Source organism: Canis aureus, chromosome 38 (genome assembly GCF_053574225.1).
Source record: "Canis aureus isolate CA01 chromosome 38, VMU_Caureus_v.1.0, whole genome shotgun sequence".
Lineage (NCBI taxonomy): Eukaryota > Metazoa > Chordata > Mammalia > Carnivora > Canidae > Canis > Canis aureus.
In genome coordinates, this window is record NC_135648.1 from 10,523,835 (window position 1) to 10,535,942 (window position 12,108).

The window sequence follows — 12,108 nt, forward strand, 5'->3', positions numbered from 1 at the left end:
TATTGTTGTTATTGACCAAACACCGAGTGTAAATAAAAGACAGTAGACAAGGGTCCTTAGCAAAGGCTAATTCGCTTCCCCCACAGGAGGAGCTAAATGCAACTGGACTTCTCAGGCCTACCTTCGTCCACTAACTAACAGCAAGGAGAGCAACGTGGTAAAATTAGATGATCTCACAGCCAGTGATTTAAAGTTGGACTTCACTCATTCAGATGCCAGGACTGAACTTCTTTCGATGAAAAGAATAGAAAAGATAATAATAAAATACCATTTTCAATTGGCTTCACCTTATCTACCAGAGGGTTAAGCTCAGAACTCTTAAGTGAAGCCTCCTTCCAGGTGGCCACTTTGAGAAGGCATATGAGAGCCGATTTTGAGGGGCAGGTAGGAACCGAGAGAGAGAGAGAGAGAGAGAGAGAGAAAGAAAGGCTACATTTTCCTAAGAAGAAAGGAGATGAACTCTCTCAAGAGAGAGTTGAGTTCTCTCAAGAGAACTCTCTTGTTCTGCTTTTACAATTCAAGGTACTAGTGAGGCCCGACTTCCCCTGTGGGTGACCAGAGGTCATGTCTCATATCTCAAGGACAGCTGGGATGACCTCTAGAGCCTGCCAGCAGACACCCCCCTGGCTCGCGGGCTCGCAGGTGCCGTGGAAGCAGCAGAGGGCCCCAGACCCAAACAGCAAGCAAGTGACCTCTACCTTCATGCCCTTTCTACACCTGTTTCTCTCTTACCCTTCTTCCCCCCACCACCCTTCCCGCCCCAGCCCTCCCTGTATATCCACAACTCTCACTGCTCCCTCAGGTCTCTTCTGTGTAAGGAAAAGAAGGACGAAGCACCACAACACACATAATGAATGAGAACCAGGGAGATGGTGGCCAACGGTGGGGAGACCGGTGCTCATCTCAGGATTCCCTTTACAGAGGGTACTACAGTCATAGTAGTGAGAGAGATGGAAAGAGTGGTGATAAAGTAAGACCCTTGGAGGCCTCAGACTGCATCGTTGGGACGCATCTACCTTGCACCCCCATGACATGGGCCAGAGCTTCTCCCCCTCCACGGCCACTCAAGGTAGAGGAGAGGGCTGGGCTTTCTTTCCCCTGGGGGGTCAGCAGGAGCAAGCTGTACCACAAAGGGGCAGGCACCTGGCACCAGAATAGGCCTTCTGTCCTTTGTCCTTGAGAAGCCTAAGTCTCTCTCAGTACACAGTATATGAGGGGGAGGAGCAGTGAACTGAATGAATCACAGCGCTGATTTGGGGGTGGGGTTGGTGGGGAGGGATGTCCTTGTGGTTAACCACATTTTACTGGGGTTTTTATTGATTGCAGTTGTATTGAAAGAGACATGACTCAGACATACCATATCCGAAGCCACGTATAGCCCTGGGTTCTAATGGAATTTCAATATATGAGAATGTCACGAACTGGACTGTGAAATGTGAAAAGCTTTGCTATCAACAGAGACATCATCTGCTTCTGTCCTTTAATAGCTCAAGAATAGGCTGATTTTCCTATTTCCCTTTTCACTGGAAGGCCATGGTCATCCATCCCTCAGGTACATACATTGTTCTGTGGGTGTTACATGGATCGCTTCTCTTCAAAGGTGGTTTCGTGTTAACCAACCACCCTGCCTCTGTGTTCCCAGCGTCCTTTGCTTGTCAATATCATTCGGCAGGTTTCTAGGATTCTGCTTTGTGCAGGGTTGTTAGTTTACATATTTGTCTGCACAAGTAGGCTATAAGCTACTTGAGGGCAGGGTTATATAACAATATACACAATTACAACAACAAAAGCAACAGGATCTGTTTCGAGGGGCCTGCCATCTGTCTTGAACCCACCAGGTTTATCCCATTTTGGTGGAAGCTGAGAAACTGAGGCTTCGAGAGCAAACATGGCTAATCTTACCTATGGAACTAGAAATAGCACCACCTCAACTCCACCTGGGTTGTGTGATCCCAGCGCCTTTCTCTGGGCCGGCTGTGTTGCCTCTTCCAGGAGGGACCCATCCCTACTTATCTCATTTTTTTATCTACCTTTGTGGTTCAGACACCACACCCTGGAGGCAATATACGTTCAGTAAATATTTACTGAATTAAACTGAATAAAATAAAATTTTCCACATCAGTGTTCCCAGGGACAAGCCAGGCAGGGATTAAAGAGAGGTAACATGGGAGGCAGATGTACCAAGCAGCAATAGTAACCAGCACACACAGTCCTTCTAGGCTAGTTCTGAGAGTTTCAAGCCCTCCAGAGAGGACAGAGAATGTCATTCTTCCTTACTTAGTTCCATCGATTTCTAAACACTATCTCCGATATTATTTCCTCTTACAAAAATCAGTAACACTTTTTAAATTTCTTCCTAGGCTTTAAAAAAAAGTATGTCACTCTCTCTTCTCAATGTTCAGAAATTTGGTATTAAAAACATGGGCTGGAATTTCTGGTTCCCCTGTAATTCTCAGTATACAAAAGCTAGAAAGTTAAAGACTTCATCGACCACCCTAAAATAAATGAATGAATGGATGGGTGGATGGATGGATGCCGGTTTATTTAGCCCTGACCATGTGCAAGGCATGTGTAAGTATTAATTTCTTTTTTGGAAGGACCATCAAGGAGATTTTTTTTTTTTTCATTAGTTCTCATTTTCGAGAAGAAAAAGATGAGGTTCAGAGAAGGTAGCTGACTTGCCCCATATTACGTGTCAGGATTTTATCCGGGTCTCCTTTATGCAAAGCCTGTATTTTCTTTCTATTCTATTACAGACTCAGTGTCACACTCCAGAGTCATCTTTGGCTCATGTGTGAGTCACTTTCTTGGCTTATCAACAGTAGGTTAGGATCAAAAAACCAAAGGCTGACATCTTCACAACTTTAAAGGAAGGGACCACCGTCTGTTATAACAAAGCAAAAGAAACAGAGAGGCCCATTATATGAACCCGTCTGTCTAGACAGATGACTAAACAGGGGTCCCTCCAGGGTTAGACTTGAATTTCCTCCGTTCAGCCTGTTGGATATTTAGCAATAAAAAAAAAAAAAAAAAAAAAAAAAAGGTAAAGAAAAGAGAGAAAGAAAAAAAAAAAAAAAACCCACTGCTTAAAGGCTGTAGTGCTAATGCAACCCCTCCCACACTTCCCGGAGACTCGTTTCAATGTTGGTCCAGCGTAGCCTGCATGCGTTTGAGTTTCAAGCAGAAATCAGGCTGAGACAAGAAGAGCCCTAAAAATACTTGTTGCTGTCTGGCTTAAGACCCAAGCACACAGGCCTAACTGTCCCTTTGTAACTCCAGTGACAGCAGTTTGAACTCACAGAGGGAGCAGGGAGCAATCCAGGTGTCCCCTTAGGACTCTCCATGGCAAGACTACCTCAAAGTGGGGCTTCTCCTCTTTCGCATGGGCTGGCAAGTAGCTTCTCCTCCTCCTCCTCCTCATGTGCCCTGGGGACTCTGCACTTTTTCTGACTTATAATATGAAAAATGCTACTTCGAGCGAAGGAAAAGTCAGTATCCTTTCATCAAGGGCTAAGAGAGATAAGCAGAGGCTGGTGACTTTTTTTTTTTAAAAAAGCCTATTAATATTCCTATGTTTCGTGTACAGAAAGGTCTCCCAGGTAGGCAATTAGGAGTTGGCTAACAGACTACACGGCCCCAGGCCGAAACCGGGAGCTTACCAATTAACTATGACCTTGCTCAGTTCCCAAGAAATCCTTAGCAACATGCAAGGTACTATTTCGATTATGACCCATATTTGCAAATTCATGCACTCCCTCATTTAACAAATATTTACCGGGCGCCTCAATCTGCAACATTCTTTCATACGTATGGGGATAGGTAGGGCTGCCAGGAATGGGTGGTGGAATTTTGAGGGCCTTAGCCTGGTACCATTTGGACTTTTAACAGGCATTATCGGATTAATGCAGTAGTTTAAGTAAGTACTCAGATTTGCCAGCCTGCAGAAAAACAAACAACAACAAAAAGGTGGTTCCTATCCAGGGAACAAAATGAGAAACACCCGGATTTTGTATTACACGCTCCAGTGATGACACAGTCTGAGCAAGAGAATAAACTGCAAGGGATTGCCACACTTCGTGTCAGCTCACGTAAGAAGAAACCATTTCCATTCCTCAAATGGGGAACACAGAACACGGACAAGCTAAACTCAGAAGCCACCACCTCATTCCCACATCTGCGTGCAAGCCCTTGGGTTCTGGGCCTGCCCTGAACTTCTCCAGGTTTTGGGGAGTGAGATACTGTATTTAAGAGAAAAAAAGAAAGACACCCAAACATCTCATTTTTTTCACTTTTTCACAATAGAATGATTTCCTAGTAACACAGATACAGCTTGTTTTCCATGAATTCTCCTTTGCTGACATCTTATCCCTTCGTCCAAAATTTTATATTTAAGCTTATCATCTTAGGGGTCCGATCGGTAGGATGAGCTCTGAAGTCAGACCAAGTTGGAGTTCTGGCTCTGCCACTTATCAGCTACATAACTGTGGGGAAATTACATGATGTCTATCAGGCTCGGTTTCTTAACTATGAAACAGTGAATAATAATTATATTTATCTCATAAGGCCAAAATAGAGATTAGCACGGTGCCTAATGTAACTATTCAATAACTGATGGCTAGCATTATCAGTATTTTTTATTTATTATTACTGAAGACAGATCCATCCTCTCCCTCTCCCATCACCTCCGCTCAAATATATGCCTTTTCTTCATTCAGAAGTTCATATTATAACAAGGATAGCTGGACGGAAAAAACATAGTTTTAACAAAAGCTATGGAAACTCCCAAAACAGAGTTTCTCAACTGGAGCCAAACAGTAGAATCACCTGGGGCTTTTCTGAAAACTAAAGATGCCAAGTTCCCCCCACTTGCCCCTGCCCCACAGACCCTCCCCCGCCATCAACTGAGTTGAAATTTGGGAAGTGGCCCCCAGCACGTTAAACACCCCCCAGGTGGCTCAATGCATCTTGCAGTTGAGAATCTCGGCACTAGAGTCCACAAAAGTGACTGTGCCGGGGACAGTTCATGCTTCTGTTCAGGGGTTTGAGCGTGGGTGACAGGCAGGCCACATCCCCGTCCCTGGTCCCTGCCGCAGCACCAGCGTACCTGCAGGTTAGCTGTTCTGGGTGCTTTCCCTGATTCCTTTGCAAAAGCCTGCTCTCTCCCTAACACTTGCACTCAAGTCAACAAGCCCCTGAGCCTCCGCAGGGCGCTGCCCTCCTGCCGTCCTTGAATGCCAGTGGACGTGGACGAGGTAGGTAGCAGTCTTGGGAAAACAAGCAACACAGGGCAGGAAAACAGAGAAGCAGGCCCTGCTGCCGGCGCAAACCCCAAAGAGTCAGCTCCACTTCGGAGCAAAGGTCCGATCCAACTGCATATTAGAAAAACGTGGTCTGACCATTTAGATTTCGAGAGGATCCAAAACCAATTTTGACTCCAGTCGGTGGACAAAGTTCACATTCAGCAAAACAGCTCCAGCGGTTGCATCATGCACACAGCAGGGCGATTCAGAAACACAGATGTCCAGCCATGTGCAAAACAATGCTTTCCTTTTTTTCTTGCTCTTTCCCATCACTGACCTCAAGAGCAGGGAGGGGGCGGGGTAAAACTCAGCATCTGCTGCTACTAAGGATACTCAGGAGAGGCCGTGGAGATGATTATGAGCTCGTGAGACCAAGGCACCTAGCTCGCTCTGAAGCCATCAGCGCAGCTGGGCGGCTGTCACTGCATTGAGTGTCACATGGGAGATGCCCCTCACTGGCAGGGTAATCTCCATTTGCTCACTGAACACAGCAGGCAGGAGAATGAGTCTAAGCAGCCTACCTGGTAGGTCAGTGTCAGGACACCAAGGCTCAGGTGAGATGGGATTTGAGGGAACCACATGGCACAGGACATTTAGGTTACTAAATTGGCATGGAACTCACACAGAAGAGAGAAGAAATAGGAAATTCATGCTTCTTCCAGCAAACACTTAAGCATCTACAGACTTCTACTCTCCTGGGACTTAGCCTGGGTCTTCGTGGGGACAACATCTATCAAGTATGGCTGGGCATGTCAGGACCATGGCACCGTGAGACCCTAAAGCTGAGGGACGTCACTACCTGTTCAGGGGAGAGGGAGTGGGTAAGCCTGAGTTCCAGTGTCCCTGACATACACAAATGTCACCAACACATCAGGGCTTCCTTCAGAAACCCAGGACTATCAACTGTGTCATTTACACCAGATAACCTTGTCTCTGTTGGAGGAGCAAGTCAAAATAAAAATGGCGAATGACATTTATGCCTGTCTTATAAAGCTGATCTACTAATTATTCAGTAAATATCCAGGATAATGCTCCCCATGATACCACAGACAAAGCAATAGTGTGGATCCAGTCATGTCCAACACACAGTAGAGAAAGTTTTTTAACAGGAATGACATCTTTCAATCCTTTCCCCAACTCCCCCAACCTACCCTGTGGTAAAGTGGATTATCTGTTCAAAATGTTTGTCCCTCTCTCCTGGGCCCATTGCCACCTGGCCCCCACCTTGGTCCTCCCTTCCTGTCCTATCAAAAGCAGGTGTGGCCAGTGGAATGTGGGCAGGAGATACTGTCACATGTCATGGTGGTCTGGCCATGAGGTCAGCATGCCCAGGTTAGAGGCTGCTCCTTTACCCAGGGCCCAGAATGAGGCTGTCATGAACAAGGCCACAGCCAACCTACAAACCCATATAATAGGACTGAGAGATCAATTTTCATGGTATGCCACTGAGAGGAAGAAAAAAGCTCTAGAGAGTGACCTTGAGCTTGTCAGATAATGCCATGTTCCACAGAGTCCCGTTATTACCACAACACGTCATGCTATGATGGATTTTATAGGCAACAGACATGAAGGAATCAACTTTGGATAACAAATACTATAAAAGTCTTAGCCTCCAGCCTCGGTATTTCAGAGTGGGCCTGAAAGGAACACATCATTTTTTTTCAAAGGCCACACTACGTGCCTTTGCTGTTTCTTGATTTATCAAGACGGTAGTTACGCAAACTCAGAGAGGAAAGAAACAACACGGAGGGCAAATCTGCAAGTCTCCTTCCAGAAAGCATAAGCAGCTTCTACTGCTGCCCGAGGACTGCCAAACTCTAATTTTAAAGGTTGCCTTTCAAGCAGCAGATATCACCTCCCCCAGGAAGGCCTCCTTCACCTCTCCAGCACAAAGAAAGCCATTCTTCCAACCTGTCGGGACTCTTACACAGTTTCGACCATGTAGTATTGGCTTTTTGGTTTTGTTTGGTTGGTTTGGTTTACCTGACTTCCTCGCTCAGTTGTAGACTCCCTAAAGACAGGGTCTACACCATTTTTTTCCATCTATCGGCTGACCTAGCACAACGCCCGGCACACGGTAGACTTGATAGATATTTCTTACACAGATGAATGAAGGAATAAAATCCACATTCCAGTCTTACTGTTCAAAACTTAAAAGTTAGAAAGCAAACACTGGTCCAACAGAAATGCTTTTCAACGAATAAGAGACATAGTTTTACAAATTCCCTGGCTTCTGACCTCATTTCAAAGTTTAGGCAAAGGCACCAGGCACATCTGGACAGATCCAAATTCTCCTTGAAGCCCGTCTTTCTAGTTTACACAGGAAAGGTAGTCTGTCATTCTCCTAGGCTGACACATGGTCACCAGCGAGCTGACTGCCACGTGTCCCTGCCCACCGAGTCAAAGACGCTGTGATGAGGCATCACAGCAAGTACGAACCCCCAAGAGCTGCCATTCCACACCTGTCAGCACAGATGGGAGACCCAAGAGGTTATTTTTTTTTAAGATTTATATTATTTTATTTTATTCATGAGAGACACAGAGAGAGAGAGAGGCAGAGACACAGGCAGAGGGAGAAGCAGGCTCCACACAGGGAGCCCAATGTCGGACTCGATCCTGGGTCTCCAGGATCATGCCCTGGGCCAAAAGGCAGATGCTCAACCACTGAGCCACCCGGGCTGCCCCACCAAGAGGTTATTTTAAAACACAGATAGCTCCTTTCTAGAAAGGAAGGGGCTGAGTTGACAATAACTCAGGAATATTCATTTTAAAAATTTCCAAAAGCTATATTCTACGTCCAGAACCCACTGGAGCTTGCTGATCAAATTATTAACAAAGAAAGAACTCAGCGATTTTGAAATTCTTGGAAATTCTTGGAAACCTGGAAATGCAGCTGTAAAATGCCATTGCAATGCAGCACAGACTCCTCCTCACCCAACTTCAAGCTCCGCCTTTACTTACCCTGTGTACAATAATCACCTTAAAGCCACCAGAACCACCTTACTGAACCCACCCTTCCCCTTATTTTATTCAGAGGAAAAGCCACAGACCTGATGTTGGCCTACAAGGTGCTACCTGACCTGTCAGACATGATCTCTCTCTAATCTCATCTCCTAGGACATTTCTGATAATCCTTGAACATGTCAGGGGCAGTACCAGCTGTTCTCTCTGCCAGAAATGTTCTTTCCCAGAGAGCTCCAGGCTCTTCTCTGACCTCCTTCAAGCCTCTGCTTAGATGCCACCCTCTTCCTGAACCCTCCCACACCCAGCTTCTTTAAAACTGCAGCTCCACCTCTAACGCTGCTCTGTTTTCCCCTCTAGTATTTTCAAATTCTGTCATGCTTACTTAATTTTTAAAATTAATTATTTGTCTTCCTCCAAAGGGTGGACTTCGCTAACGACCAAGTGTTTTGCTGTTTTAGTCACTGATGGCATCACTAGAGCAGACACGTGGTTAATACCGCGGAAGGAACTAATTTTCACAAGAACGTCCTGTTTTTTACCTGTGTCCTCCCACAATCTCTGCATGCGTTTGACATTTATCTTAAACCTGTATCTACATTTATAATTAATGTAGAGATCTTTCCATTAAAGGCTTTTGGGGAAGTAGAACTGACACTACCCATCATTCCTTTCACACTTCAATAGCCGGGTGGGACGGTTAGGGACACAGAACTGGGTATTTCCCTAAGTAGTCTGACAGCCAAGAATCCTACAGTAGGTACGGAACATCCATACTGCGGGGCTGGATTCAAAGTACTCACGACTCCCAAGTAACATCAAAATAGCAGGAAGTAGAGGATTGCACAGACACCAAGAAATTCATCATCAACTTTGCTTTTTAAAAGATGATCCGATTTGCACCTGCTCTAATACCTCTGGTTGAGAAAAACATCATTTGGAAGCAGAAAACTGCTGTTACTCAAAGCCCAGTCTGGCCGAGAGAGTAGAGTTTACATTCCATTGTCGGCCAGATCCTTACCCCATGGAATGTCTGAGAACAGGATTCAGGCCACGAAGAGGTCGGCAGTGCTTCGACCAAACACAACCTCAGGGAATTAAACACTGTACGTCGACTTATACGTTATACTTGGCCACTTCCACATTATATATTCATTTTCAAAATCCCCTTCCCACTCAGAGTTGCCTGGCTGAAGGCACCTAAGTGGAAGAATTCACTCCCAGGCATAATTCCAAACTAAGCATGCATTACCCCATGTGACTAATTTGTTTCCTTACATACTCACTGCCCTCCCCCCACCCCATGGTGAAGAGTGAGCATGGGTATATGTGATGCTGCTGACAGAGGGGCTACCTTGAGGCATATCTGTATGCACTTGGGAAACTGGAAAGGACGGGACAACAGGTCTACCTCAATACCTGTATGAACTTGGGAGATTAGAAGGATGGGACAACAGGTCTACCTCAATACCTGTATGAACTTGGGAGACTGGAAAGGATGGGACAACAGGTCTACCTCAGTATCTGTATGAACTTGGGAGATTGGAAAGGATGGGACAACAGGTCTACCTCAATACCTGTTTGAACTTGGGAGACTGGAAAGGATGGGACAACAGGTCTACCTCAATACCTGTTTGAACTTGGGAGACTGGAAAAGACGGGACAACAGGTCTACCTCAGTATCTGTATGAACTTGGGAGATTGGAAAGGATGGGACAACAGGTCTACCTCAATACACACTTGGGAGAATGGAAAGGATGGGGCCAAGACTCTGCTGTGCTGTAGGTGAGGGGCCCCACCTTGCAGAACCAGTTGATCACACAGAGGCTCTGCTGGATCTGAATCCTTGCACACTGCGGGACTGTGAGTAGATAGACCTGGATAATCAGAGCATCCACTGCCCTGAGCAGCCGCAGGCTCCAGTGAGGTCAGAATAAGCTGCAGAGCCTGCTTACAGGTGTACAAGCACCAGCTCTGAGGCAGGGCCAGGGAATCTGCTCTTTAGGGACACCTCAGGAGATACACATGAAGGCCACGCTTTGAGAAACACCATCTTTAAATCTCAACAGAGCTAACTGAAAAAAAAAAAAAAAAAAAAAAAAGAAGCAAAACCAAAACCAAAATCAGAACCAGAACAACCTGAATTTGCCTTCACAACTTTTAATCTATTTATTCACAGAGAACCAAGCTTGGTTGCTGATCTTCTGGATTCTTTTATCTTAGAAGGAAAAGCTTCAGGCAGGCTAAGCTTAGCTTCACCAAGATTTGGGGGGCTAATGAGTTTAAAAAGAGAAAAATGATTCAGCAGCCACATGGGCTGTGAGGAGCAAGGACCATTCCGTCCTCCAGAGGATTTTATTTAAAGCTGATGAAGCATCAGCGCTGCCAGTCCAATCATGGGTGTCAGAACACGGAGTTATCAACTACACCCAGGTTAGAGAGTGAGAACAGCAAGAGGCGCCACAGGCCCTGCGCTCCCTCCAGCCGCTCCCAACATCTCCTTGGAATGGAGAGGCGGTTCACGCAAGGTGACAGGGATGGCCCTCGAGCTGCTTGGCACAGGCCAGCCTCCACTTAACGAGTGCTCAGAATCACACTCAGCATGGAGAAATTCACCCTGACCCTGGACACTTGCCCCCTGGCATCCACTCACTTACATTTTTACTCAATTACTATTTCTAAGAACAGAGACAAAAAAAAAAAAAATGCAGAGCCCCACTGCTCAGCGGTCTTCCATGGAAGGTCTGAAAGGGGTCTGCAGGTTTTCCCACAGGCCTGGAAGCTGGGTGGGGTGAAAGGGCCTCCCGCTGTACGGGAATCTGCATGGAGCTTGGGCCCTATCTCCCTTCCACACCCTCGGAGACACTCCTGATTTTCCCAGACTCACTGAAGGGCAGGGTGGGTTTCCAGTGTTTTTTCACCAAAGAAGGAAGGAGGCTTGCAGCAATTCAATGACCGAACATAACCCCAAGTGAGGAGTGTCTGAGAAGAAAAACCACACAGAGAACCAGGGTAGGCCTCTCAACTTGTTTACTACTGGAAGAAAAGATGAAAAGGAAATGAATCCAAAGGGGTCACTAAGATAATTTAAAAAATTAATGGGACAAGATTGCAAAGGGAAAGTTAAAGGAGGGCCGGAAAGTCCAGGGGTCTGTGGTCTGGTTGGAGGGCATCAAGGCCAGACCTGAATTTGGATTCTGGCTCGGCCACCCCCTGGTGCTATGACCCAGGACAAGGTATTTTCCTCTCCAAGTCACAATCTCCTGACATGTGGGGATGGTCATCCCAGCCATGCCCAACCCCCCAGCATGGGGAGGGTCAGGATGATGTGTCTGTGAGTGCCAGGGACATAGGAGAGACTCAACAAATGTGTTCCTTCTCTTATCCCCTTCCCTTTTCTTTTCCAAAAAGCTAGTGGGGAAAAAAAGTCAGACAATTAAATCCTTGGTTTAGATAGTGAAATAAAATATAAACATAGAGGATGAAAACAAAATAAAATCCGTCTCACAAAAGGGAAACTTAAATGCATGGATTAAACCTTTTACTCTTTATTCACATGGCAGCTTCTAGCCACTTTCATCCATGAAAATAAATGTATATTCTCAATAGAATCTGCTCTTTTATGAGGAAACCCACCTTAGGCCACTGTAAATAAACTACTTGAATCCTTCATTCCTTGATTCCTAAGAAGCAAGGTCGGGCATGGTAAACTGCAGAGTAGGATATACCAGTGAAGCAGATATCTACTAAGGTAATAAAAACATTTCTTTTGTCCCTATTGGGACCTTTGCCCACATTTAGCATCAGTATAATCCAAACCTTCTTGAGGGTCTCAAAAAATGTGAGT

General features: G+C 45.8%; 1 protein-coding gene across 3 annotated transcripts in view; it reads right to left on the minus strand.

Annotated features, from left to right (window-relative positions):
• Positions 1 to 12,108, minus strand: part of TGFB2 (transforming growth factor beta 2) — an 80,124-nt gene that overhangs the window by 51,456 nt on the left and 16,560 nt on the right. The gene's annotated exons all lie outside the window — the stretch shown is intronic.